Genomic DNA, 6,654 nt, shown 5'->3' on the forward strand with positions numbered 1-6,654 from the left:
CCGAACCCCCCGCGGACCCCCGCCGACCCCCGACCCCCGCCGACCCCCGCGCGGACCCCCCGCCGACCCTGACCCCCGCCGACTTACGCTGAGCAGAGGGTCAGTGTAAGTCGTGCGCACGACCCCCCGCCAACCCCCCCCGCGGACCCCCGCCGACCCCGACCCCCGCTGACCCCCCCGCGGACCCCCCCACAGACCCCCGCCGACCCCGACCCCCGCCGACCCCCCCCGACAAACTTCCCAGTCTTATAAAATACCTTCCGAAATCCGAAATTTTCCGAAAACCGAAACACGGCTGGACCCGAGGTTTTCGGATAACGGATAGTCTACCTGTACTCGAGGTGGGACTGACCAGAACTGGACCTAGTACTCGAGGTGGGACTGACCAGAACTGGACACAGTACTCGAGGTGGGACTGACCAGAACTGGACACAGTACTCGAGGTGGGACTGACCAGAACTGGACACAGTACTCGAGGTGGGACTGACCAGAACTGGACACAGTACTCGAGGTGGGACTGACCAGAACTGGACACAGTACTCGAGGTGGGACTGACCAGAACTGGACACAGTACTCGAGGTGGGACTGACCAGAACTGGACACAGTACTCGAGGTGGGACTGACCAGAACTGGACACAGTACTCGAGGTGGGACTGACCAGAACTGGACACAGTACTCGAGGAGCGACTGACCAGAACTGGACACAGTACTCGAGGTGGGACTGACCAGAACTGGACACAGTACTCGAGGTGGGACTGACCAGAACTGGACACAGTACTCGAGGTGAGACTGACCAGAACTGGACACAGTACTCGAGGTGGGACTGACCAGAAACTGGACACAGCACTCGAGGTGGGACTGACCAGAACTGGACACAGTACTCGAGGTGGGTCTGACCAGAACTGGACACAGTACTCGAGGTGGGACTGACCAGAACTGGACACAGTACTCGAGGTGGGACTGATCAGAACTGGACACAGTACTCGAGGTGGGACTGACCAGAACTGGACACAGTACTCGAGGTGGGACTGACCAGAACTGGACACAGTACTCGAGGTGTGACTGACCAGAACTGGACACAGTACTCGAGGTGGGATTGACCAGAACTGGACACAGTACTCGAGGTGGGACTGACCAGAACTGGACACAGTACTCGAGGTGGGACTGACCAGAACTGGACACAGTACTCGAGGTGGGACTGACCAGAACTGGACACAGTACTCGAGGTGGATTGACCAGAACTGGACACAGTACTCGAGGTGGGACTGACCAGAACTGGACACAGTACTCGAGGTGGAACTGACCAGAACTGGACGCAGTACTTGAGGTGGGACTGACCAGAACTGGACACAGTAGTCGAGGTGGGACTGACCAGAACTGGACACAGTACTCGAGGTGGGACTGACCAGAACTGGACACAGTAGTCGAGGTGGGACTGACCAGAACTGGACACAGTACTCGAGGTGGGTCTGACCAGAACTGGACGCAGTACTTGAGGTGGGACTGACCAGAACTGGACACAGTACTCGAGGTGGGACTGACCAGGACTGGACACAGTACTCGAGGAGCGACTGGCCAGAACTGGACACAATACTCGAGGTGTCAGATTTCACTGGTCTAAAAATCCGACGACATGAGTTCAAATTCCACCACGGCAGTTTCAGAATTTGAATTCAGTTTTAAAAAAACAATTGATTGAATCTGGAATAAAAATCTTGTTTCAGTAATGGTGACCATGAAGCTATCGGATTGTCATAAAAATCCAACTGGGTCATTAATGTCCGTCAGTGAAGGAAACTTGCCGTCCTTACTCGGTCTGGCCTATATGTGACTCCACTCCCACAGCAATGTGGCTGACAACTGCCCTCTGAAATGTTCGAGCGAGCCCCTCAGTTATATCAAACTGCTGCAGGGAAGCTTAACAATAGGAATAAAACGGGACGACCTAGGCATCGGTGTCGGACACGACAAAGGCGCACCCAGCCCAGTCGACCCCACAAATTCCTCCTCACCAACATCTGGAGACTTGTGCACAATTTGTGAGAGCTGACCCACAGACTAGTCAAACAACAGCCTGACATAGTCATCCTTACAACATCATACCTCTCAGTATTGGTAGGAGTAACCACCACAGAATCCTTGTGGAGACAAAGTTCCGCTGGACGCCAATCACCTCAACCCCAGGACATCACTGCAGGAGTTCCTCAGGGAAGTGTCCTGTGCCCAACCATCTTCAGCTGCTTCATCAATGACCTTCCCCCTGTCATAAGGTCACAAGTGGGGATGTTCACTGATGATTGCAGTGTTCAGTTCCATTCGCAATTCCTCAGATAATAAAGCAGTCCATGCCTGAATGCAACAAGACCTGAACTCTTCCAGTCAAGTGGAGAGTGTTCCTTCAGACTCCTGACTTTTGCCTTGCAAATGGTTTAAAGTCTTTGGGGATTCAGGAGGTGAGTCACTTGCCGCAGAATACCCAACCTTTGGCCTGCTCTTGCAGCCACAGTATTTATGTGGCTGGTCCAGTTAAGTTTCTGGTCAATGGTGACCCCGAGGATGTTGATGGGGGATTCAATGATGGTAATGCCATTGAATGTCAAGGGGTAGTGATTAGACACTCTCTTGTTGGAGATGGTCATTTTCTGGCCCTTGTGCGGCGCAAATGTTTCTTGCCACCTATCAGCCCAAGCCTGGTGCTGTCCAGCTGCAGGGTGGTAGTGTCATACAACACGATGGAGGGTATTCTCAGTTTGAGATGGGACTTTGGCTCCACAAAAACTGTCATGGACAGATGCATCTGTGAAAGGTAGAGGTCAAGTAGGTTTTTCTCTCGTGTTGGTTCTCTCACCACCTGCCACAAGCCTTGTCTGGCAACTATGTCCTTCAGGTCTCGGCCAGCTTGGTCAGTAGTGGTGCTACCGAGCCACTCTTGGTGATGGACATTGAAGTTCCTCACCCAGACTACATTCTGTGCCCTTGCTACCCTCAGTTTTTCTTCCAAGTTGTGTTCAACATGGAGGAGTACAGATTGATCAGCTGAGGGAGGGCGGTAGGAGGTTTCCTTGCCCATGTTTGAACTGATGCTGTGAGACTACGTGGCCATCGGTTTTATTATTATTGTACCTTGTCGTAGCGGTTTGCTACAACTGAGTGTCTTGCTAGGCCTGTCCAGAGGGTAATTAAGAGTCAACCACATTGCTGTGTGTCTGGATTCACATATAGGCCAGACCGGGTAAGGACGGCAGATTTCCTTCCCTAAAGGATATTGGTGAACCAGTTGGGTTTTTACGACAATCTGATAGCATTTTATTCCCGATTTAATTAAATTGAAATTCACAAACTGCCATGGTGGGATTTGAACCCACATCTCGGGATTATTAGTCCAGGCCTCTGGATTACTGGTCCAGTAACATAATCACTATCCTACCGTCCCCATTGGCTGAGCGCTTGACATTAAGAATGCTACGAATGTTTAACAAGCTGCAGCTTTCCTTTTGTTTGAAAGTCTCTCTTAACAATGTGTCTGTGTGATGTTTGTTTGTGGTGTCAGCTCCGCCCTCTTTTCCCTTCACAGAGCGAAAAGCAGTTTAACCCTCTGTCGTCTTGTCCATCATGTTGGGAGTATTTCAAACATTTTAATCAATGCAGCTTTGAAGAATCCCAAGTTCCAGGTGCAGGACGGTGTCGGGTTGTCCATCAATTTGAACTTCTTCAAAGCACTTTGTTTGAATTGGATTACAGCTCAAAACTGCTCTTGCTTTCTGCAGTTTAAATGAGATGAACCAACTGAAAAGCTGCCTTTCCTGACAAGACTGTGTTTAAAATTAATCCAGAATTGAATTGTATCAGGATCTTTGTGCGGGTTTTGACGGCGCTGAGACTTTTGGAGTTTGGTTCCTTTTCTCTGGGCGATGTTTTGAGCTTCAGGTGAAAGCTGTGTTACACAAGCTGCGCCAGTCTGACCATATCTGGCTCCGCCTCCTTATAAACACACAAAGCACTTAACCCCTTCCGCTGACAGCTGCTTTAATTCACCAAGCAACAACTTTCACATTGCTGAATGGAGACAGATTTTGAGCTTTGTTTAATTTGAAGTTTCTTAATTTGAGTGGATATTTCCCCAAGGTGACAGAAAGAAATCATGAATTGACTAATTAACCCCTTGGACGCTCTAGAAGAGCCACAGTGGATTTTGTGTTTTTCAGGACTGCGAGTGTTAATGGTGCAGGATTACCGAGAGTAGCCTTGACATAAAAATGGTGTCACAGAGTTACGGAGCGACCTCTGCTGGAAAAATGTTGGTGCGGGCGAAGATCCAGCAGTGTTTAGAGTTCCAGACCTCATCTGCAGACATCAGCAGACATCAAATGTCACAGCGTGGTGATGATTTGGACTAAGACTTTGCCTCTCAAAGGCTCGGCTTCAACCCATTCAGGGTCATTTTATGATTTGATCCTGGCCCTCTCTCATGGCCTCGCTACTCTCATCGTGTCAATGACAGATAAGGCCATCTGTGACCACTTCCTCATATCGCTCTCCACCCACATCCGCCTTCCACCCCTGTCCCCTCCCCCCCGCAACTCTACTTCCTTCTGTGTCCGCCCCTTCAAAAAACTCTCTCCCAACTTGTGGTGTATGTAACCTGTTCCACCTTAAGAGAACTACCTTAAGAGATGTACTACTTTCTCTTGGCTGCTGTATACTGTAATACCGGTGGTGACCACACCGGTATATAAACATTGTGTAGTGATTTGCTGGGCAGTTCAGCCCTGACCTCCGAATAGTAAAGACCTGTTAAAGTTATTCTTGTTGTCTGTGTCCAGTGATTTATAATAAGCATAACTGGGACACACAGACTCAACAGTGGCGACGAGTCCGATCTTACCCTGCGGCAGTTTTCCATCCAAGGCAGCTTCGTCCTCAGAATGGGCGTCGAGAAGAGGCATCCGCCCTCATCATCCTGCTGAGCAACACACCGCACGGGAGGCATCGAGAACCCGGGTTAAAAAGAAAAATTCTGACCACGAAGCCCCCCATCAGCGACAGGCAGTGATCATCCCTTCTACCACGGTGGTGGGTAAGCCGATCAGCGACACGAGCAGAAAGTCGGCCGCGCTGGCTGTGGAGTAGGGGAGGGAAAACGGAGGAAAAAGGGTGGAGAACTCGACCGCGGCCGGTGAAAAGGGCCGGGCTGCAATCGGGGCCGAGAGGCGCAGTGACTGGGGTAGCGTTAAGGCCACGAGAACCGCGGAGAACTCAACCGCAGCCGGTGTAAAAGACCGGCCTGCAAGCGGGGCTCAGAGGCGCAACAGCAGGGGAAGCGTGAATGCCCACGGGAACCGCGGGGGAGCAAAAGCAGCGTCGGGGAATTGAGAACCGCTGGGGAGGCGAGAACGGCAGCAGCACGGCAATCGCCATTGCAGCCAGCGGGGGGGAGGAAGGCAAACGCGGGAAGCCGCCATTGTAGTCGGCGGGGGAAGAAGACAAGCACGGGGAAAAACCGCCAAGTGCGGGAAGCCGCCATTTTAGTAGACGGGGGAAGAAGACACGCGCGGGAAGCCGCCATTTTGGGAAAAAGAAAATTTAAAGAAATTTGCAAGGATGCCTAAACATGGTAACATCAATGCTTTTGATAGCGATATCGAAGATTGGACCACGTATGTAGAACACATGGAAGTTTATTGTAAAGCAAATGAGGTACCAGATGATAAGAAAGCACTAACCTTATTAAACTCAATGGGTGCGAAGACGTACGGGCTATTGAAGCACCTTGTATCACCAGATAAACCGGCGGATCAGACTTTCGCGAATATTGTTACTGTCCTGAAAAATCATTTAAACCCCACGCCGCTGCTGATAGCGGAACGATTTAAATTTTACAGAAGAACGCAGCTGAAAGGAGAAAGCAACGCTGAATTCTTAATTGAACTGCGTAAGCTATCAAAGTACTGTCAGTTTGGAACAGGACTAGCAGATGCACTGAGAGATAAATTTGTGTGTGGATTGTTAAAAGAAGGAACACAAAAGCGACTGCTAGAGGAGAATGATCTTACGCTTGATAAAGCTGTCACTATTGCAGCATCGCACGAAGCCGCAGCGAGAGGCACTGCGGAAATGCAGCTAAGGTCATCGGAACTCAGCACCAATCAAATGGCCTTGGGTGCAGTAAAGTGTTATTGTTGTGGAAAGACAACGCACGATCAGAACCAGTGCTGGTTCAAAAATCAGGAATGCAGAAAATGTGGCAGGCTTGGTCACATAGCTAAAGTATGCCGGTCAGGAAAGAAGACCAGCAACAAAAAGTCACCGCAGGAAAAGTACAGAAAGGTACACAAGGTGACAGAGAACAGTTCGGATGAACAGAAGTCAGATTCAGACTCTAGCTGTAAGGAACTGGGTAGTCTAAGAGTACACAATGTGGGTAATGAAGCAGACCTCCAAACTATCTGGGTCACACTTCAGATAGCAGGAGTCCAAGTGAAGATGGAATTGGACACTGGATCGGCATTGACGGTCATGAATAAGCAAGATTACAAAAGGTTATTCCCACATATTCCCCTACGGGATACGGAGATTGTATTGAAAATATACACGGGGCAAAGAGTATACCCCATCGGAAAGATAAAGGTAAAGGTGGTCCACAAGGGCAAAGAA

Source organism: Somniosus microcephalus, chromosome 8 (genome assembly GCF_052327205.1).
Source record: "Somniosus microcephalus isolate GS21.2 chromosome 8, FLI_Smic_1.0, whole genome shotgun sequence".
In the NCBI taxonomy this organism is placed as follows: domain Eukaryota; kingdom Metazoa; phylum Chordata; class Chondrichthyes; order Squaliformes; family Somniosidae; genus Somniosus; species Somniosus microcephalus.